The sequence below is a fragment of the Ambystoma mexicanum genome, chromosome 10 (assembly GCF_040938575.1).
Source record: "Ambystoma mexicanum isolate Mex_15411 chromosome 10, UKY_AmexF1_1, whole genome shotgun sequence".
Lineage (NCBI taxonomy): Eukaryota > Metazoa > Chordata > Amphibia > Caudata > Ambystomatidae > Ambystoma > Ambystoma mexicanum.
This window is the reverse complement of record NC_090932.1, coordinates 1481324965-1481348474: the sequence shown is the minus strand read 5'-3', so window position 1 is coordinate 1481348474 and position 23510 is coordinate 1481324965. Positions and strand designations below refer to the sequence as shown.

At 46.7% G+C, this 23510-nt stretch overlaps 1 long non-coding RNA gene across 3 annotated transcripts in view; it reads left to right on the top strand.

The window, feature by feature from the left end:
- LOC138492443 (uncharacterized) overlaps window positions 1–22478 on the top strand; it is a 44575-nt gene extending 22097 nt beyond the window's left edge. For all 3 annotated transcript variants that reach the window (XR_011276206.1, XR_011276204.1, XR_011276205.1), the window contains one exon: window positions 684–22478. This is a non-coding gene — a long non-coding RNA (uncharacterized lncRNA). The remainder of the gene's footprint in view (window positions 1–683) is intronic.
- The last annotated feature ends 1032 nt before the right edge of the window (window positions 22479–23510 follow it).

Here is a 23510-nt window from a genome sequence, read left to right as displayed (position 1 = left end):
CATTCACACCACCCCAGACTCTCTGGCACCCAGGATGTGTATTGGGACCAGACATCCCAGCCCACACCCTGGAGGCACACAAACGACATGTAGAAGCCCGCGAAAGCAATCACGTTTCGCGGGAAAGTACATGCCCAAATAAGGAAGGCCCCGGGTCGTCTGACCTGGGGAAGGTGAAGGGAGCAAGACGGTCAGTGGACAAGACAAAGGAGCCTCGCGGCCTGGCCATTTTGAGAGCCAGGCCACCATTTTGGGTTCAGTGCAAAAACGTGCTCAGAACGCCAAAAGGAGCTCAAAATAAACAAAACGATCGCTGCCACCAGTCGAGTCCCTGAATGACTTGCACCGATCAAATACCATCCTAAAAGAGTATCTAGGGTCTGTAGAAGGCTAGAGACCCAAGAGAGCTGTAACTTAGCTTACAGTGCCCTCTTGTGTCGTGTTGCACTAAAGCTGCGACACGATAAAAGAAACTACGGGAAACCACGTTCCCCGGTACTGACTGTCTTAAGGGCATGTCAGTTTCCCCGTAAGAAAGGAGCGAAAGCCCAGAGAAGTGCGGCAGAAGGCTGTACTTCTCTGGCAAAGTCAACAACAAGGTTAAAAACAATAGCAAAAAGTTTAGGGGTTGCCACATGGAAGGAAAATTCCCTACAATTACGAAATATTTCCTAACAGACCAGAACTTAACATTTTGCGAAACCTAAAAGAGTAGCACAATCCACCTGGCGCAAAGCACCCTCCATTTACAAGACACTATTTTCCACTGCAGCAGCAACCTACAAATCTGCCATTCACACCACCAAAAAGGAAATTTATAACAATAGAATACTCCACGCCAAATCGAGGACTAAGGAGCTATTCAGCATCCTAAGAGAACTGGAATCCCCAGCTCCGCCCTCTTCGGACTGCACAAAGGATGCCGCCTGGTGTTCCAAAATCAAACCAGCCCTAGCAGACGAAATATCCTCTCTCCAAACTAAAATAGAAGCCAAAAAGAATAGCCTGGAAAACAGATCACCAGATAAAGCACCACCCAAGCCTCAATGCCCACCTTTCTTATTCTCCATGGTCCCCCCCAGGGAAGTGGAAGACCTCATTGAAGGCCTTAAGATGTCAAGGTGACACATGTCCGGCCCCTACTATCAAGGATTGTGCCAAGGAATTATCTCTGTTCATTGCCACAAAGATAAATGCCTCTTTCAAGAACAATCTTGTCCCCAAAAACCTCAAGGAGGCCTGGGTCATGCCACTCCTTAAAATAAAAAAAGAGCCCAGTCTAGACCCAGACATACCAACGAACTACAGGCCAATCTCTACTGTCCCCTTCCTCTTTAGAGTGGCTTACCTGCAAATCCAGAAACACCTAGATGACAATAACCTACTTGGATTACGACAATCAGGTTTTCAGCCCAGGCATGGCACTGAGACTGCCCTCCTGGATTTCAAAACACAGATGGATGAGACGAGAGACAAAGGCAAACTGGCCATGCTCCTCTTGCTAGACCTCTCTGCTATATTTGACCTGGTTGACCACCAGATCCTCACTGATCACCTCGCCTCTGCAGCAGCCTTTTCCACGAACGCTTCCTCTTGGATTAAATCATTGTTAGCTAACGGCACCACCAGAGTATTCTCGCCCTCTGCACCCACAGATCCAATCCCTATCCTCTGCGGGGTTCCCCAAGGACCTTGTATATCTCCAACGTTGTACATCTTTACAAAGCTCCTATTCGACCGACTAGACAACCTGGGTGTCATCTACACAAATTACGCAGTTGACACCCAGGTGTCGTCATGCTGTCGGGACACTACGCCAATGATACCAAACTAATCAACATCATCTACTTGGAAATACAGGCATGGATGGCGACACATAGCCTCTGCCTCAATGATCAAAAAACAGCTCATGATTGAAGGCACCCAAGCTCGCCTCAATAAACCTGACCCACAGTACACATCTTTCAACATTGATGGAAATGCAATCAAAGTTACAAAAGAAATAAAAATGCTAGGCGTCTACCTCGACTCCATCTTATCACTAAAAAAAACAAGTGAGCGCCATTGCCTCATCAACAGCTTACACTAATCGATGCCTGTAAGTCTTATTTTTCTCCCACCAGCTGCATGACACCAGCGAGAGCCCTAGCTCTCTCCAAATTAGAATGCTGCAACACGCTCTTCTTAGGAACTTCTGAACTAAATCTCAGCGGACTACAAGTCTTTCAAAATAACTCCTTCAGATCTGCACTAAATATCCCCAGATCCAACCACATCTCCAGCCACAGACAAAAATCCAACTGGCTTCCAGTGCGGGACAGAATCTTACTCCGCACCCTGGCAATCTCCCACAAATGTATCTCCAACACTGCACCTAAATACCTCTCTGACAAATTCTCATTACACCAAGCTGCCAGACTCACCAGATCATCCCACACTCCCATCCTTACAGTCCCCAGATTCAACATCAAAACTGCAATGGGTGCCAGCTTCCCTGTTCAAGCTGCCAACCTCTGGAACTCCCTACCACCCACCATCGGACTAGAACCGTCATTCAATGCCTTCAAAACCAGCGTCAAACTCTGGCTTACTGACAAGACTATTAACTGATTAGTCCAAACTATCCCACATCACTACCTCATTGTTTGATTAGCACTCTGCTGTTCTCTCATCCTATCTGTACTTATTCTGAAGGCTAGACCAATATGTAACCCAGGTCGACCCATTCACCACTGCTCTGTATAGCCTCATGTATTTATGCCTTTGTCTGTAACATGTTAAGTTTTCCAGCGCCCAGTTACCTCAGGGTTAGGTGTGCAATACAAATACACGCTGAGGGGATCAAAGGGAAAGGGGGTGCACTGAGCTCCTTATGCTCCAGTTGAACATTAGAACCCCTAAGCGCCATGTTCTCTGCTTGGAGAACCGGCTCACTCCTAGAAGGTTGGAGATAGATGAGAGGAGGGCTCGGGAAGGACAGTATTTAGGTAGGCAGCGTTGCAGATAGGTAGATCCCAGGCCCCAGAAAGACTTGTAGACAATGCAGAGGGTCTTGAACTTGATCCCTGCAGCCACTGGGAGCCAGTGGAGGGATTTCAGCACCGGAGAGATGCGGACCCTGGGCATGAGGCCAAGGATCAGTCTTGCAGTTCTGTTTTGGATGAGTTGCAGTAGTCCAGCCTTGAGAGAACTAGGGCTCTGGAGACAGTGAGCCGCTGGGGGAAGTTGAGAAAAGGAAGAGTACCTCTGAGGAGATGTAGCTGGTAGTTGGACCTTTTAGAGGTGTCCGAAATGTGAGTGAAGTCGAAGATGACCCTAAGGTTTTTTGCCTTGCAGGTGGGTGTGGGCGCAGGGCCAAGGGAGGCTGGCCAGAGTGAGAGTGGGAAAGTGGGAGCATGAATCCCAAGCAGGAGTCCCATAATGACTTGCATCCCACCCTACTGTATGATAAACTGATATTGCAAGTCGCTGATGAGTTTAAATGCACTGGGTGTGCCCGTTTGTGGTCGCCTAACTCCTCTGACTTGCAATATTTTCAATCCTTACAACGTACAGTTGTGGGAAGTGTATCCCATATACTAAACTTCTTGAATTGATTATTTTAAAGCACTATACACTATCTCACTTACTTAGACCTAGTCCTGTATATAGGAAACTGAGTAGAATTTGCTTAAATAAAGCCCACCTATAAAAGGTGGGGACCGGACTAATGTCTCCCTCTTCTGGGATGAAAAGTCTAGAAATAAAGCTCCTATGAGAGGCACATAAAATAGGAATAACTCCACCATATACACATACTCTTCAGTCTTGCATCGTCACAAACTACTCAACACATCCTCTTCTTGCACAGTCAAAACTGGACTCTGTGCTTAAATAATTGATTTTAATTGTATCAAAAGAAGTTTGTCTCAATGGACGAAATCGCTGTCTCCCGTCCACTCCAGGTGGACTGATTTTCACCAACGTTTTGTGATGGGGGTTAGTAAAAAAGTGATGAATACATTATATACAAAGCTAACGATACTGTACACTTTTTTTTTAATGACACAGGCAGGTGTCTGGACTAATTGCCTCCATATTTTTCTCTTCTGGCCATTCCCAATGATCGCATTAAACTTGCATGTATTCCTATGGCCAAATATGACCGGCAAGCACATGACCAGCTAATCCCAATATCATGTACTTAGTCTCGGACCTGCATTCATAACCTCAGTGAGCTGTGTGTAACAAAACAATGTTGACAGACGTGTGTTTTGGCCTCCGATTGGGTGGTTTTGATTACACCACCCCACTCAATTTGGTTTTTCCTTCATCAGGACAGACAGATCTCTACTGATGATAACATTGGAATGTATGGCACGAGTGGATCCTTATGTTCCCAAAGTTTTTCTTGGGACTTGTTAGGGTGAATTTTCAGTTGGTGCTAATTTCCCAGCCCTTTACTGGAATCTGGGACCTTCTTGATTTTAACCTCCGTAGTGAGTGGGCCTTTTTGCCACCCACTCGTGCCTTTTCCCTCTTGGATTTTGTGTTCCTTATGGTTTGATGGGTCTGGTAAACTCCCATAGACATCTGCTTTTTATATAGTGGCACACATCAACCTTTGTGTTACGCTTACCTGGCCTCTTTACAATGGATGCTGCTGGACGTGCTAGTCGAGGTAGTATGCTGGGGACGGACCTAGAACAAGGATGCAGTTGTTGCCCTGTGAATTCCTGGGTCCCCTCCTGCTCCCCCGCCTTCCCCTTAATTTCCCGGGTGCTTCCGTGGGACTCTGCTCACCTGAGTATTCACAATGGAGAGCTCTCCATCCTGCTGACTCTCGCAGGGGCGCGCTATGCTTCGTTTTGTTGGGTGCGGTACCAGTTACGTCACTGGCGCCCAAATCCAGTCCAGCTGCGGTTTGAGGATGCATCCTACTGCCTTTTGAGCAGTTAGTCTTTCTTTCATTGGCCTTGCTGTGGCCTGATGTTTGTGTCTTGAGGCTGAAATTCCTCCTGGTGGTGTTGTAGGTCAGCTTGCACTGTGTCTGGTTGTTGCCTGCAAGGTATGGCGAGCGGAGCCGATGAGGGTATGCTGCTAAGACCTACCATTCTTGCACATGGGATGTTGGAGTGAGAGCAATGCCGTAGTATGTTGACTGTGCCCGTAATGTTCCGGACCGCTACTGGCGGTATGCATGGTCTGCTGGAGCACAAGTACGAGTGTGTTGGCAGTGCGCATCGTAATACTCAGGAACAGCTGCTTGCGGTATGCAAAAAAGGCTGGAGAGAAGTTATGAGCCTTGCGGATGCGGAAGGTGTTGGAGCAAGGTAATAAGCGCGTTAGCAGTGTGCATAGTGTGACTAATGTTCACTTGCCTCTTCTCTTGCAGGTGAATGCTTTCGGTGGCTGGCGTTACAGAGGCTCGGGTAGCCGTTTGCAAAGAGTCCGGGTGAGGGATGAAGCACCAAGTGCCTGATGGAAGTTCTCTGAATTTCGAGATGCAAAGTAACCCTGTGACGTCACTATTGCCTTGATGCATATATGCTTGCAATGTTTGCTTCTAACGTTGTGCTTTTTTATATTATAGGTCCTGGCCAGGAAACGCTGATAAGAGTCACGCTGATGAGTGCAGAGTAACGCAAAGCATGGGAGGATTCCTGGGCGTGGCTTACATAGGCAGCCACTCCCAGAAGCTAGTAACAACCTCCCTGAAAGGACCATGGCTGCCTAAGTGGCCATCTTGGTGGGAACCAGGAAGTCCTTTAGCCCCCATGTGCCAGTGGTGTTTGTAACTGGAATAAGTGGCAAGCGTCCGCCCATCTGGCCTAGTGTATGTGTTCTTGGGCCAACACCTGGCAACCAATACCTGGCAACTCTCTCCCACTGCATTGCCATTTTCTTCTCAAATTTCCAGTGCTACGCTGATGACACTCCACTCATTTCCAGGCTGCCCTTGGCCACCTCCTCTCCCCCTCTCATTTCTAAATTGCCTAACTGCCAATCAAGATTGGTGTGCTGCCAATGATCTTTGTCTGAATGCCAGCAAGACGGAGATCCTCCTCACCGGCACACCTTCACCATCCTTTCCGCTCCCTCTCTGGCCGGCCTGCCTTGGCCCTACTCCTGCCCCCACCTGCGAGGCTAAGAACCTCGATGTCATCTTTGACTCCACACTTTCCTTCTCCGCCCACATCTCTGTCTCTAAAAAGTCAAACTTCCTACTGCACCTCCTCAGAGGTACTCTGCCTTTCCTCTCCTTCCCCCAGAAGCTCATGGTCTCCCAAGCTCTGGTTCTCTCTAGATTGGACTATAACAGCCTTTTTCTAAATCTACCTGCCTCTACTCTCTGCCCTCTGCAACTAATCTAGAACAGGACTGCGAGACTTGTCCTTGGCCTCAAGCCCTGGGATCGTATCTCTCCAGCTCTGAAATCTCTCCATTGGCTCCCTGTGGATGCAAGGATTAAATTCAATTCAAAACCCTCTGTGTTGTCCACAATGCTTTCTGGGGCCTGTGTCCAAAATACCTTCAGCTATCCCTCCGCACATGCCTCCGCTCTCAAGCTCTTTGCTCCTCTACCTTTTAACTTCCTCAGGGTCAGTCATTTTTCAAAGAAATGCGCTGGGGGTAGATCTGTCTTCGGCTGGGGCCTTCCTCTGGAACAGCCTCTCTGCCACTCTAAAACTTGAGGAGATCCCTCTCCGGTTCCAGAAGCACTGCAAGACCATCCTCTTTGCTTCTGCCACCCTTCCGCACTGCCTCCGGGCCAAACCTTGCACTGGGGTCTGTATCTGGACCCCCCCCTTTTCTTCCTGCACTTGTCAGACCTACCCTGTCTGCTGCCCTAAACCCAGCACTTGCCAATTGCTGGCTGCAATACAACGGTTTGTTGCCTTTATTATTTATCTGTTTCTCCTTTGCTCCACACTTTCCACTTCCATGTGCTTTTCCCCCTCTCCCATGCACTTGAGCGTTCTCAATGTCACTGGGCCTAGTAAGATCATTGTTTTGTTCTCCCCTGTTCCCCTCCCCTGCCTTGTCGCTCTCTGAAACACTTGTGTACGAGCGTGATAGAAATAAAATATCAATATCAACAGGTTCCAGAGTAAGAGGGATGCCTATGCCTAAATGGGATAGGGGGGGGCAAGGAGTGGGCCTGCAGGGTTACCCTATTGGTGGTCATGACATTGTGCAGTGCCACTGAGGAGTCCCTTGACTTCCCTTACTGTTTCAATACATTTTCTTGTGTGAGCTACAGTTCCCAACAATATCAGGACAACTTCATTTTGAGGGTCTAGCACACACCAGCTTATGTGGAGTGCTGGGGTGGGGGGATTTTACCTAGTACCTCCTTATCCCACTTCCCATGTAATGTTTTGTTACACTAACTCACTTGAATGGCTGGTGGCAGTTGTTTCTTTTTACTGCCTTCTGTGCAATGTATCTGCAGGCTGATTTCTCATCTGCAATAAAGCACCCGAGGGTGACAATTTTACCAAAATGGCCTGTCTTCTTTTTTTACCATTTCGTGTTTGCTAGATCGTTCTGGGCTTTTACTCTGTTGTTAAGATCAGGTTTCCGTATGTTGTGTGTTTTGCTTTCAGCAGGTTTCAGCCCTGAAACCCGCCCAGGCTCCAGTGCGTCTGGGAAGGCAGGAAGTGAGGGTGGAGCCAGAAATTTCACTGGCCTTTGTAGGCATACCCAGCTGAAACCAGTTCCATTTGGGTGGGTGGAAGTTCTAGAGGATGACAACCCACCCCCCCGCTCCCCCATGTGGTGGACACCTTAGTGCTGTGAATGAATTGGGTTTTGCATAGAAGGCATGGGTTTTGGGACTACAGGCAGAGTCGACCACTGGAACATCAAATCTGAAGAAGACGACTCTGAGAGAAGCCAGCAGAGCTTCCAGGACCGCAAAAGCACAAGTGAAGCCTTGCAGCTGTGCTGACCTGTTTTCCCATTGACAGGGAGGCTCCGCCAACGGCGACTTCATCCCTTAGGCTGGTGGGACCAACTAGCCTCAATACCTGCTTCGTTTTGGGCTAACCCCTTTGCTGTTGTGATCTTCCTGGGCTGTAATTTCCCAATACCTAGGGTACCTGGACCATCAACGAGTGCAACGTCTTCCGAGGGATGCGTCACTCGCATCATGCAACGTTTATGAAAATTGGTCCACCTGGAGTGGACGTGAGACAGCTATTTGGTCCCTTGAGACAATGATTTAAGCACAGAGTACAGTTTTGTCTCTGTAAGAAGAGGAGGTGTTGAGTAGTTTGTGTAGATGCAAGACTGAACAGTATGTGTATTTGGTGTGAGTTATTAATATTTGATGTCTCTCGTAGGAGCTTTAAAGGAAGCCCTCAGTGGCGGCTATTGAATTTATTTAATTGGAGGGGCGTAAATATTTCCCACAAATATGGCAGAGCGACTGTGTGTCGTGAGGGAGCCCTAACCGGGGGTGGGTGGATTTTTGAATATTGGGTTAAAATGGTTCATTATACAGCACATTTTCTGTGACGAACTGAGTAAAAAAGCCTATGCCACATTTGGAAAGGGAAGACTGGCTGTTCCAAAATGTCAGTCTAGCCACATAATAACAAATCGTCCTTTCTTTTATTAACCACAGGTTGATAAAAGTAAAGATTATCATTTTTTACTGGGCATCTGTTTTAAAAAATAACCAGCATTTGCGATACCAACAGTTTGGGCTGTTTTGCAGACATGGAATAGGCATTTGCCAGGGACTACCCTAATGGTACTAACTGGCCATTAATATTAGGGTACCTGGTCGTTTTAATAGCAGTGCCCGACAAATGCCTATCAAAAGCCAAAACTGTTGCCAATGTTTCAGTGAAGGACTCCATCTGCTTGTGAAGGCACTGACTGCTAACTTTGCTAACTCTAAAAAAAAAAAAAAAATGTATAACACCAGTAGCACATTTACAGTTCAGTTAAGCTAATCAATTTCAGGAGACTTCTTTGAAAAAAAATACTTGCAGGCATTTTGAGCACAACAGTTGATGTTACAGCTTGATAAAACTAGCTTTAAGAAATCCTCAAAGGGTGTGTTTTTGGCAAGGAGGAGCAGGAAATGGTTGGGAATTGCCGTAGGGATTGGCATAGCTATGGACAATCAATGGGTGGGTAAAATACCCAAAATACTTAAACGTTTTGTGGTTGCTGTCTTAGCTTTACTCCAATAGTTTTGACTTGCAGATTGGAATTTAGCACCACCTTAGCCAAAACTAAAAAAGGTAATGTGTCCCGCCCTGCCCCACCTCTCCACAACTACATAATAAATGCTCTTTTCGTCTCATAATAGCTGTGATTGCAACACATCACAAACCTGCTTCCGTGCTGCGGCATCTAGCTGAGTAATCTGTACTATGTTAACTCATCTAATCACTTTACGGTTTTAATTTGCCTAATGATTTCACCTCTTCTGCCAGGACACGAAGGGGCAAAGATGAGGGAGTGGAGGACTTAATTGATGCAAAGATACACGGAGCCTTGTTGTTAGATTAACTCCGGTTTCTGTGCCAACGGACACATGTGGGTTTTGTTTCTTTAGCACGTCATCTTTGGGTGTTCTCCGATTACCAGCTATGGCTGGTGGTGGGGTTCCTTTGGGATGAGCAGCAATTGCTGGGAATTCTTTTGGGTAGTTCTGATTTTAACGTTTGACCTAGCACAAATGTCTCATCTAAAACATAGCAAATTGTACATACAAACATACATTTATTGTTATTAGCAAAATCGGAATTTCATGAAGGATTGTAGTTTTAGAATGTTTTTATTAGCAATTGTTATGCTAATGGCATTATACTGCACTGTGAGAAAGTATACTGAATTATTTTAGTGTTCAGAATATTTAAATAAGTTATTGGTGAGAAGCTAATATGTTACTGTAATGGCAAAAGTTACCAAACTAAATAGTGTGGTACTGTTCTGGGAAGACTGCACAATCACTCTCGGTCTAGTAAATAAAGTACATAGGAGACAGGCTTCATCGCTGGCCGAAATTGCATCTACGTCTGGTTGAATCCAGACTGTAAGCGATCATCGGGAAAGGTGCTGGATTGAAAGCTATGGTTTCCTACTAGCACAAGCTGTTCAGATAGTTATTTAATTAGTGTTCATGCATCACTCTTTTCATAGTGGGACCATACCCTATTACCCATCGCTCTTTCGGGGTATGAAGACATCATGCAATGGTTCCACATACCTATTAATCACACAGACAATTGGAGTCCAACAACGTTTTTGGGGGGTGGTCCCAGCCCTAAGTAAAGTCACATTCTTTAGACTTCTAAGGTAGCCCATTGATTTGCTGGGCTTGTCATTATCCTATAGCTCCTGGGGACACTCCGCTTCTGATTATAAACTGCCTAGCAGTAATTCCTCGGGACTACTCATCATGTTGACAAGGAGTCTCAACTGTCCATAACGGGCTCGGTGCCTGTCGTCTAAATTTGGCTCTAGTACGGCCATCGGGAAACTGCCCATGGCCGACCGCAGCATCAAACTCACTCCTTCCTGGCTAGGACCACCCCGTAATGCTGCTTGTGACAGAAAAGAAAAAGTTAGCAACCATACACAACTCGGGAACAAAACACGCTTGCAAACGTACACCCTTCAAGTCCGCTAGAAAAGAAAAAGCATTTAACAAAATCTTTAATTACTGGGACTTTAGGCAGGGGGTGAGGGGGGGTTGCAAAAAAGAGGATGAGATGAGCACCTTATAACTGCTCCCCAGAGCCCAGCCGGATGTGGCTGGCCCCGAAGATGCCTCTTCCTACCACGGAGGAGGCGAGGTGCGAGTACCACCCGGGGGTGGCACCTGAGACTGTCCACACAAGGTTATATTTGTGTGATTTCTGATGTTGTGTTGTGAGAGACCCTACCTGGAAGGATGTATGGAACAGTGGTGGCTGGTGAATGTTTTTATTTTTAAATTGAAGGGACGCAAACCCTTTGCATTAATATGTGGAAGATGGCCAAACAGCCTGAACACATCTGTGTGGTGTGGGGGTGGGTTTGAATGGTACATTTTTACAGCACACTTTCTGTGAACAATTGCATAAAAAGCCACATAGTTTATGGGAAAATCCATTGGAGGCCACGTCACCAGCCGTGCACAGGAGCATTTTCATGATGCCTTTGCCCATTACATGCCAGTTATTAAATGAAACTATTCATTCTGACTGTGCCAATTCATGTCCATGCTGGCTGTGTCAGTGTATGCCAGTATTCCCACATAAGAACATACTCCTGTAGTCTTTGCCCTTCATGGCAGTAGAAAAGTGCTATACTCCACTAAGAAAAACTGTCCAGACTCCCTGCACCAACGTAGGTCAGTATGGCCCTGTAAGAACACTCATGTTGGCTTTGCCCTTGATGTGACCTCCTGATAAAGTTACTTTGGGTATATAAGCACTGTCCTTTGGGCGTCCATTCGCAGGACAGCCAGAGCTAAGGGTTGCTGTTATATCCTTCTCTTGCTTCATCCTGTGTTCCCTGTTAGCCACAGGTTTCCACAAAAATGCCTTGCAAAAATCGCACAAACATCCAACTCAACGCAAACACTCCATTAAAACAAGTAATTGCATACACCTGAATTCTTCTCAACTGTCACTTTGCACCTACTCACTCAAATGAAATCCTGTGCGCACACTCCCCAGATATACTCTTTCTTACAGAAACATGGCTCAAACCCTACCCCCCACTTATCCCTGACAGGCTTCCCATGCAATACCTCATCCACCACATAGACTACCCACACAAACATGGTGGTGGCATTGCCATTGTACATAAAGACACACGTGCACAGTAATGCCCACATACACATCCTTTGAAGCACTCTCCCTCAGTTGCTCCCGCCCATCACACCCACACCACAGCTTATTTATCGTCCTACACACAATGCCAACTTCCACACCAAGTGGACTGACTTCACTACTAACTACACCTCCCTCTGCAACATCTACCTTGGTGACTTCAACCCCGGTATATCCCCTTTAGACACCAATCCCATACTAAAGACTATCCTTGCTCCACTCACCCCATGACCTCGCACAACTCCTCACCTATCCCACACAAATTCCTGGCAACACCCTGGACCTTTTTGATCGCAAATGCACTTGTCTCAGTGAATAATGTGGGTATTGTGGTCTGGCTACTTTGCTATCCCCTTCAAGCTCGCACTACCACATAAAATCCATCCACATGCAACACATCCCTGTCACCCCTCCTGCCAGACAAGCCAAGCTCGTTACAGACATAGCCTTAGCACCACACATACTCGCCCCCTCCCCCCCACTACTACTCCACCAACACCATCATCCTATAGGCACTCAACAAAACGGCACCCCACAAATTCCACAAACACCACCACAAACCATGGTTCAATAGTTCCCTCCTCTCTGTCAAGTAGGAAGCCAGGTGCCTAGAAAGAGGTAGGCAAAAGAACCCATGCCCCTCTACCAGGACCTCCCTCAGATGCTGCTGCAACAAATACAAAACCACCAAATGCAAGGCCACCCATTGCCTCCAAGAACTCCAATCCTCCTCCATTCGGACCCAGAAACCATTCATCAAGTCCTTCTCTAAACCACCATCCAACCCTTCCGCACCCCCCATTCACTGCAGTATGCAACGTCCTCTTGTACTACTTCAACTCCAAACCACACATCAGGACAGCCCTTTCCACTGCTCTCCCACTCGCCCCATCCCCCTGCTCCCAAAGATTACAACACGTGGGACACCTTCCAACCCCTCGACACCAACACCCCCCACTGCCAAAAACAAAAAACCTGCACACTTCCTGGATGCTCAGAGAGGCACAGCTTCACCTCACTGATGAGGCCCAACAAGGCTGAAACACGTGTATGGGGCTGCTGGTGGTACTCTTGTTCAGAAAGGAATTGCCATAGCATTTTGGTGCTTGACTGCCCATGTGGGCGGGACAAAGACTGATATGCAAATGGATATTTCCCATCTGTGAACGGTACAGTGAGCAAAAAGCGTGTGCTGCAAACTCTCATCTCAGAACAGGTTATCATGCCATGCTCTTTCTGGAGAGGAGCGCCTGCTACCTTTTTTTAAAAACACTTCCTGGATGATCCATGCCCACTTCAAGATGCATCCAATTGCATCAACATCCTAGCTCCCCACTGTCTCAACGGCCTCAATCCTGGCGTCTCACATGGTATTATGCCCACTGCACTCAAAACGGGACAAATCTCACCCCTCTTAAAAAATAAATAAATAATCTCTCGACCCCCCCCCCCTGAAAACTACTACCCTAATACTTTACTACCATACCTCACCAGAAATATGGAAAGCTTTGTAACTACCCAACTGCAACAACACATCACCGCAAACAACCTACTTAACCCTCCAATCTGACTTTTGACCTAGACACTTCACTGAGACCGCTAATCTACAGATCATTGATGACCTTCTTGTCATCAAAGATAAAGGAAACGCAGCACTACTCGAACTCTACAGCCTTCGACGCCATCGACCACACCATTCCACTAGACATCCTATCCCACCGGATGAATCTCTCCCACTGTACTCGACTTGTTCACCTCCTGTCTCACTGGCAGGACACACTCCCTCTGCCCCCCCCTTATCAAGTATGGGGTCCTGCATGGCTGCTCCCTATCTCCACTCCTATTCAACCTATATGCTGAATTCCTTGGACAGACCCTTAGCAAACCCAATGTACATTTTCACCAATATACAATGACCTACAACCCCTTCACAAATTCCACACTCTCAAAACCGGTCTCTCCTCCAGCACCAACTGTATGCCAACTCACTTTCTCAAAATCAACCCTTCCAAAACAGAAATCCTCCTCATCTCACCCCCCAGACCCCCACTACATAAACCTCACCTCCTGGATCCAAGAAACTCACCACAGACAGCCCACACTACACCTGTCAAATCCTGTGGCTTCAACGTTGATCCACCTTCCCTTCTCAAAACAGCTGCTGTCACCAAAACATGCAATCCACAACTACACCACCTACCCAAAATCGGACAAATCCTGATGACTTCCACATCATAGTCCAAGCACTGGTTCTTGCCAAGCTGGACTATGGAAATGCTCTCCTCACTAGACTCCCCAACAACACCTTTACTGCATTTTGTATGGTTTGCAAGGGGGCAGTCGGGCGCACCCTCCACCTACCCAGACATTCACACATAACTCCTGCTCTTGCCCAGCTCCACTGGCTCCTCATACCCTAGAGAATTGCTGTCAAAGGACTCTGCGTTGTATTCAGAGCCATCCGCAAACAAACTCGAGCCCAACACCCACACAAATGCCAGCCAACACGTTCCACTCTGCAACTTACATGCACACAAAAACCAGCATTTACACACTGGGCACCCACGGAATGGAGCACTTACCTTTTCACATATGCACTGCATCCTCCATCACCACTTTGAGTGATAGCCTCAAAACATACCTGTTTCCCCACACATAAATAACCCTGCCCTCCTCCATTGATATCACTTATCTATCCTAATCTTTGTATCCTTTCCATTTAGTAACTTTTTTTTTTTTACGCCCACCTTTTCAAACTTCGAACCACTTGAGGTGCTCTAAAGACCCCTTGGGTAGGTCCAGCACTAAACAATAAAATAATGCCAGTAAAAAGTCATTCCACAGTAGAAAGTGTTCTTACGTGGCCCTACTGGACTGAATTGCCGCAGCCAATCTGGACATATTTAAAACCTGACCAGATTGGCTCAAACAATGTAGGCCAGTATGGCCAATTAAGAACACTACTCATGTTGGCTTTGCTGTTAATGTAAGGAAAATTGGCAAGCTATGGTAAGAAAACGCATCTTTGCTGACTAAACAAATGCTTCCTCCCCATAATGTGAGAACTCATGTTGGCTAGGCCCATAATGGCAGCATAAAATGCCAAACCACAGAAGTGGAAAATGCTTCTTTAGTGGCTGCAGAAAGGCTCCCTCCACCCCACTACCTATGATTTAATAATGCACATGTTAGCTTTGTCCTTAACACCGTTGTAAAATGCCAAGCCACAGCAAGAAAGCATGGCTTGTGGCTGCAAAAATACCCCTTCACCAGCAAGTAAACTCGTCATGTTGCGTTTGCCAATAACGCCAGTATAAGTTACCATGCCTCTCTAAAGAAGCATATCCCTGCTGGTGGTGTGCAAATCTAAGCCCCCTCATATCTCTCTTTCACACGCTCCTACTCGCTCTCTCCCACACTCTCATACTTGCGCACACTCTCACACAAGCAGTTGCCAACTGGCATAGACTATCGTTTTACTTTTTTTTTTTTAATCCATAGCATGCAATAGTCACACTCGCGCAAGCTGCAGAATGCATTCATTCCCTTCACTTTCATAAGGCCCACCTCACCCAGCCAGCTTACACCCTCACTCATTTACAAACTGCATTCGCAAACATACATCACTCAACATGCATACATGCTTTATTTTTTATTTTAAATGATTAAAAGGCTTTCTTGCTCATTGGTTTCAGACTTTTGCTAGCTCTATTGCTGCTCCTGATGGCCCGCCCTATGCACCCTTCAGGCAGGAAACTGGAGAGGTGTCAATTGGACGCCTCTACCTGATTCCACGTTTCTGGACAGTGAGGTGAAGCAGCAGGGACTGGCGTGCTTAGGCCCGCTTAGCTCACTGGGCCTTTTCAGGATGCAGCAGTGGGAAGCAAAATGCCCTGGCCTTGCATGGCCCTTTATCCATGCGCAGCTTGGTTACTTCACCCAAGCTCGACCCAGGAGTGCTGCCTCGTGTTATGCTATGTTATCCACGTTTGTATTTATTTTATTTGTTTAGCGCACCAGGCCCAGGGGCAACCGGGCGCATCACTTAGTTACAACATAAGGCAGACATGGCAATTCAAATTTACAAGGTTACAGATATATACAAGGCAGTTACACATTGAGCATCATATCTAAACCTAAATACAAAGGGTTGAGGCAGGTTGTTAGTGCCTGGTGGGAGGAGGGCTAGAGGAAGGAAGGTCTTGGGCGTACAGCCACGCTTTGGCTAGGTGTTTGAATCTGGGGAAAGAAGGCTCTGCTCTTAGCGCATTGGGGAGCGTGTTCCATAATTTAACTGCCATTACTGGGAAGCTGGTTCCGCCTGATCTTTGAAGGTTGAAACGTGGTATAACAAGGCAGTTGGTCTGAGCCATTCTACGGGATCTGTTGGAGTTGTGGAGGGCAAATCTATTGGCCAGGAAGCAGGGTGCTTGGTTGTAAAGGCATTTGTGAGTAAGGGCCAGGGTTTTAAGAGGGATGCGTTGTGGGACTGAGAGCCATCGTAAATTGCGTTTGGTGTCAGAGATGTGTTGGTGGCTGGAGATATTAAGGGCTGCTCTAATAGCGTTGTTTTGGACAATTTGTAATGTATTTAAGTTACTACGGTTGGTACCCAAGTAGAGGGCATTACAATAATCAATTTTGGGCAGCACAAGGGCCCTGGCCAGTGTAACGCTATTGGATGTGGAAAGAAAAGGGCGACTAGCTGTGATAAGCTTGCAAGTATATGCAGCTGCAGAGGAGACTGCATTGGTTTGTCTAACCAAGGATAGGGTTGAGTCTATATAGATCGCTAGAATTTTAGTGTCCTTGGTAGTTAAAATAGTATTGCCATCGATGGTGAAGTAGTTGAATGCAGGCTCAAGTTTGGTACGTTTTTGGGGCGAGCCAAGAATGAGCAGCTCTCTCTTCATCATTTAGAGTCCGTGTTGCGCCATCCAGGCTTGGATGACTTGGTAGATGGCATTCACAGAGAGGGAGTCGGCTGAATAATCTCCTGAGATTGGGATTAGTATCTGGGTGTCATCAGCATAATTGGTTTATGTGACGCCCAAATAGTCCAATATATTGAATAGAGATTTTTGTGAACATGTTATACAACGTGGGGGAAACACAGGAACCTTGGGGCATACTGCAGGTGAAGGCGAGGCCACTGCTAGTGGAGAAAAGACACGCATCGATCTAGTGTCCAAGAAAGAGCTTATCCAGGCTGTGGCTTTATCAGAGAAGTGTGCAGCTGATTTGAGGTGATGACATAGTATTTGATGATTGACGAGATCAAAGGCCGCAGAGAGGTCAAGGAGGAGTAGAAGAGCAAGTTTGCCCTTGTCTTTTAGGTCTTCAATCTGTGTTTTAAGATCGATAAGGGCAGTTGTAGTGTCGCAGTCGAAACCCAGATTGCCTTAGTCCCAAGAGTTTATTGGATTAAAGGTAATCTTGAATTTGTAGGTATGCGGCTCGGTCAAGGATTTTTAGTAGAAACGGAACCACAGTGATGGGCCTATAATTGGTAGGTATACTGGCGTCCAATGATGGTTTTTTCAAGAGAGGGATGACCCAAGCATCCTTCAGATTGTCAGGTACGATCCCAGAGCTGAAGGAGGAACTAATGAGTGTGGTGGTCTGCTTCCTTGGGCGCCGGGCAGCGATCCCCTTGGCAATTAGGTTTAAGGCTACTGATGATATTTTCCACTTCAGTAATCGAGAGTGGAGAGAAGCTGAAAGCAGTCAGAGAGTCTGGGATAGTTGTTTATGATTGGGAGAGGGTTTGGTTGCGGGTTGGATTGTAGGCTAGTTTGTTTATTATTAATTTTGACCTGGAGAGAGGCAATCTTGCCAAGGAGAGCCTCTTGGATTTTAGTGCACCAAGTACTATCTTTTGTGCAGGTATCTGGTGCAGTGACAGGAGTTTCGAGTTCTTTTAGAATTCTGAACAGTTCTTTGGTGTTGGATTTGGCTTGCTCGATACGTTTGTGTCTTTTTTTGCCTGGAGTATAGCTTCCTTATAGTTTAGGGTAGCTAGGAGGAGGCTCAATTTATTCGCTACGGTAGGGTTACTTTTCCAGTGTGATTCCGCAATTCATTTTTCTTTGCGTAAAGTTCTAAGCTGGGGTGTAAACCAAGAGTTGAGGTGAGCTCGAGATTTAGGTTTTCTCAGTTTACATGGGGCGCTGAGGTAGAGGGCTTTTAGCATTTCGTGGTTGAAGGTGTCATCCAGGGCCGTGGGGTCAGAGCATGTAAGTGCCTAATCATTGAGAACTGGTAGGATGAATGGGAGAAGACTGTCACAGGTTGTGTCACGCTTATTACGTGTGGCAATAGCGGGTGCAACAATTGGAGTGAAGCTAATGGATTTGGCAGGGATCATAAAGGTAATTAAGTTGTGGTCAGTCCACGCACAAGGTTGGTTGGATATGACATTGATCAGGCAGTTGAGGTCAGCTAACCAATCAAGGAGTCTGCCCTTTCAGTGTGTGGGTTGGTTAATGTGCTGCGTAAAGCCTGCGTTTGTGAGCATGTTGTCGATTGTCAGGGCAGCAGTCTCATTGCGGTCAGTGAGGCCAAGGTTAAAGTCACCTAGTATGGTGATTTGGGAATTAGTTTTAGTGTTGTGTGAGAATGTTGGAGAGGTAGTGGATAGAGGCCCTGGTGGTCGGTAAAGTAGATGAAAAGTGATGGTGTGGTTAGGGTTGAGGGCAAGTTTGGCTGTTAGCGCTTCTATAGGAGAGATTTGGTGCACAGAGGAGAGGTGGAAGTTTAGAGTTTTTGTGGATGATGGCAATGACACCACCTTTGGACTGATTTGTGTTGCGATTGTGTCTGATAATGTTGTAACCTGTAGGGATGGCAAGAGAGAGTAATGGGCCCGAGGCTGCGCAAAGCCAGGTTTCAGTGATGGCCATGAAGTCAAGGTCGTGGGTTAGGATGGGGTCAGCCACTTCTAGATCATGTGCTGTGAGTGAGTGATCTGACATTGATTAACGCTCCCTTGATAATGTTGGTGTCAGGGAGGTTAGATTGGGAGGTGGATGAGGGAAACACAGGTATGGTCCTGACGATAGTCTGAGGGTGCTTATCATGTCGAGAAGGTGTCGCATGGTGGTGAGAGGCATGAGTGAGTCTTGAGCCAAGTCTGGTGTTTCACATGATGAGAGGGCAAGGTTCGTTCGGAGTGGGTCTGGTGGCAAAGTGCTGGAGCCATAAGGCATGGTTATTGAGGTATGGGTTGGTATAGTGAAGGGTGGTACGCATGGTCATAGTATTATGAAGGTAAGAGTGTGGTATCCGGTCTGTGGTGTAGTAGAGTGCGGGCGCTACAGAGTAGAAGGTAAGGTAGAGTGTGATTGGTAGTGTTAATGCAAATAGGTTGGGCAAGGGAGGCTGGCGCGGGTGAAAGTTTATTGGGGGAGGGAGCATGTTGGCAAATGACACTAGTCCTAAATACAGTTGCCTGCATGTAGTGCAGAGAGTAATTTTATGCAAGGGAACATATCAGACAATTCTGCTCAACTAAAGCTATAGCATAAGCGCATATGGTGAACTTCAGTAGCAGAGGGCTAAAGTCTTGAACAATCAGATTGGCGATATAAGCATACAAGTAGGTAACTGTTACTAAGTATATTCCAGGTAGGCTAGAGATGATATACAGCCGTAAAAATCAGATGGATTTCCCCATATGCCATACTCCTACAGAGAAAGGTGCAGATTACAATTGCCAGGTGGAGGCAGGCATGACGGAGTTACTGAACCGTTTCTGCTATGTATCGTTTTTGTGTGGGCAGTAGATATACAGCAGGAGTAACGTGCAATCAGATAATGGTGAAACTATCACCAGAGGAGACGGGTAACAAGTGTGTTGCCCAATATAAAGTGCAGGAAATAAGGTGGAGTAACGCGGTCAACAGCAATGTCTCAGAGTTAGTGGCAAGAAACTGAATGGTTGTGCAAGCGCATGGGGCACATATAAGTCTCACCGTATGGTGGATGAAGATGACGGAAGTCAAGCACGCATGCAGATGTTTGTGTAGCCGGGTACCGGGACAAGGCAAAAATGACCTGGCGCGGCCGGCAGCGTGGCACGCTCGGTCAGCTCTGTCAGCAGGGGAGCCTTCTTTCTTGGCCTTACTTTGCAGGCCGGCTCGACAGTAGCTCGTGGTAGGTTAAGAGTGAGCAACCAATCATAGCGAGGCAATGCAGGGAAGTCGGGCAGCCTGGGCGGACAGAATCAGGCACTGGGAGTACTCGGTGCGGCAGCCATCTTATGATAGTGCATCCCACTATAAACAAAGTTAAATAAAACGTGGGCACCAGTTAAATCAGAAACTGGAAGCAAGGTGCCGGATTCAAAAAGATGTATAAGCAAATATTGCTTATTAGAGCGCTTAATGGCTCTCGTGACGGCGAAGTGAAGAGGGAGTTGTAGGCAGCTGATCCTGAGCCTGCAGCTTACCTCCTCGTCATGGCCGTGATGCACAGATGGGAATGGGGGCCAGAAGCATGTAGCGACGCTGGGGAGCTCCTGCTCCTAGGGAGAGGCTCCAGGGCAACTAGGAAATAGGGGTATCTTGGTGCTATAGCATCCAGAACCAGCAGGGAGCAGAAACAGTTGGCTAAAAGAGGTAGGTTTTAAGTGTCTTCCGGAAGGACATGTGGCCCACAGTTGGGAAGAAAGTTCCACAAGACCGGGGCTGCAAACGAAAAGGCAGGCCCTCTCGATAGCTTTCGAGAAGTGGGGAACCCGCAGCAGTAGATGATTGGCAGAGCGGAGGTTCTCAAAGGGGCTATGCTGAATACATTTCTCATGTAGGTACTGTGCACCAATGCCATAATGGGCCTGGTGAACAAAACACAAGGGCTTGAATTTGATTCTGGTCACAATTGGCAGCCAGCAGAGACACCGAAGTTCTGGGGAGATGTGCCCAAATTTGGGGAGGCCAACGGCCAAATGGGCGGCAGAGTTCTATACCACTTGTAGACCACTTGTAAGTGCAAAATTAAGAATTTGGGCTGGGCAAGCAGTGTAGCATTACAGTAGTCGAGGATCCCTAATATGGACGCTGAGACTAGCAGATTCAACAAATCAGGAGGAATATATGGGTGGATTATCCTTGGCATCCCAAGTTTGGCGTAGCCCGCACTATATATTGCCTTAACCTGAGGAAATGCTGAAAGAGACGCTGCAATGTTAACTCCCACGATCCTTTTACCTCATGGACCAGAGTGGGTATGGGGCCCAGAGACGAGGGCCAGAAATCATTAGTCCAAAGGACCTGGGCAGCTGGCGAATGGCCGAGAACCATAACTACGTCATGTTAGGGATGGTGTTAGTCACACCTATGTCCCCTTTCGATCTTGGAAAGAAAGATGCAATACTCTGCAATGACCACTAGATGTCAGACTATATGTACAGCATGTGAATCTAAGCAGATACAATCCTCAGAAATGCTATTCCGGTGAGTAATGCATGTCTTTTCTGAAGTGTTAAGCTTTAGCCAGTTAGCGTTCATCCAGCTGCCATTGTCCACCAGGCATTTCCTGAGTGGAGAGGCCATTGTATCCGGTTCAGGGTCTATTCTGAGAATAAGTTGGGTGTTGTCAGCATAAGCGTAAAAACGAAACCTGTGGGAATGGATCCGTTTTGCCAAAGGGAGAACGTAAATATTAAATGATGAGGGGAGATGGGTGATCCTTTGGGGACTCCACATGTCAAAAAAGAAGGTAAGGAAAGGAGGAAGAGACTGCACCTGCGTCTCATCGGTCAAATACGACTTAAACCATTTGAGGACTGACCCATCAGTACCAATTTCAGCCAGGTGATGACACCGAATAGAACTATCAATTGTGTTGAACGCTGTAGACAGGTCTACTAGGATTAATAGCCCCACTCCACCTTGGTCCAAGATCATAGTCTGGTCATCAATAAATGAGGTTAAGACGGATCAAGTACCCATGGCCGGGCAGAAGCCTGACTGGAAAGCATTGAGAATATCTATCTCCTCAAGAAAATTCTGAGTTGGTGTGGGTCGCGGGGGGAATTACAATGGCTTCCAGTGCACCAACAAAGTTATTTGACGAAAATTACCTGGGATGGCAAGGTCCAAGGCTGGCTTCTTCATGCCCTTTTCAGGGCTGCTGGGACGAGGCGCCATTTCAATAAATGGTTAAGTGCAAGAGTAAGCAAAGGTGCTAACTCACTTCCCAGATCCTTGATGATTTTCAACGAAACGGGATCTAACCGAGATGAAGACTTAAGCTGTTGGACAATTTTGATGATGTATCCTGCGATGTTGCGGTAAAAGTAAAAAAAGGCCCTTGCCACTATGAATATAACTCGACCATATGTGCAATTACTTAAATGAACAAGCAGTTCTTTGAGCGTGTCGTAGGGGATAACGGGAATACACCCAGTGGGCTAATTCTGTTGGCCTAACTAGCTGGCGCACATCCAAAACTGTGCAGCGACAAACCAGGTAGCCGACAACTGTGTGGTTAGAATATGTCTTGTTTGTATTATGTTCACTGTGCTCTTTTTTTATGGTAACCATGTGTCATGTAATCCTGCTGGTCAATATAAATAAATATGAAGACTCTGTCACAAGAGGACAGAGGTACACACGAAGCCTTTGCTTTTGTTTCTCTCTGCTTATGTGCATTCTGAATAAACCTTTGACTGTCAAAACATTGATGTGCCGGTATCTCATTCTCTTGGTGTGTGTCCACAAACGGGCATTATGAATGGATTATTTCCCACACTGCCAGTAATGGCTATTGATGAGGATAGTTTGCGCTAGGTCTAGCCACAGAAGAGGCAAGAATGTCCTCTCTAATCTTAACTATTTTGTCAGAAGGTAAGGCTGAACGAGAATCCCACATCTCTTGTGATGCTAGAATTGCAGAACTGGCAGCTGCTGGAGAAGAAAAATGACGAACAATTGAGGCAAGATCTTTGAACTGGTTCCTCTCTTTAGCAATATTTTCAAAGAAGTATATGCTTTTAGCGCCTCCAATGGCTTTGATACTACAGGCAGGCAGAATTAAGGAGAAGTTTGTCACTCACAGTAAGGTCAGCGCCATTGTTGCTCTTACTCCCTATATTGCAGCCTGACCACGCAACTGAGGGGAGAACCAAGGAGCCGAAGTTCTGGTGGATTCTTCCTCAGTGGGTCAAGTTCATCCGCCGACTAGCAAGAAGTGGAGGAAAGCACTAGTGAAGGGTCCTTGGGGAAGCTAGTCATGCTGACTTCATAGTACTTAAAAATGGCATTAAGCATCTTTGGAGGCTCCACGTGGGACCAAGCCCAAGTGAGACACCAGGTGGGTCTTCAGCTAGGCGAAACTGTGGGAGCTGACAAGGAAAAGGGAGTGACATGGTGGTTGGACCATTCAATCTGAAAAGCAGGATGAGTTAAGATAAAATTGTTCTCGGAAAAAAATAAGATAAGGGTATGGCCTTGACAGTCTGTAGGACCATAAACCTTGAATTGGAGGGGTTGTCAACCCACAGGTTAAAATCCCCCAATATGGTTAACTGAGGGTGCTTTAGTTGCAGCACAGCTGCAAAATCAACAAAAGCAATTGCAAATGAGGTACGTATCATAAATTGGTGGTCGATGAACTATAAAAAAAAATGGGCAATGAAGATGGGTGAAAGTGAGATCCGTACTAGCATGGATTCAAATTTTCCACTGT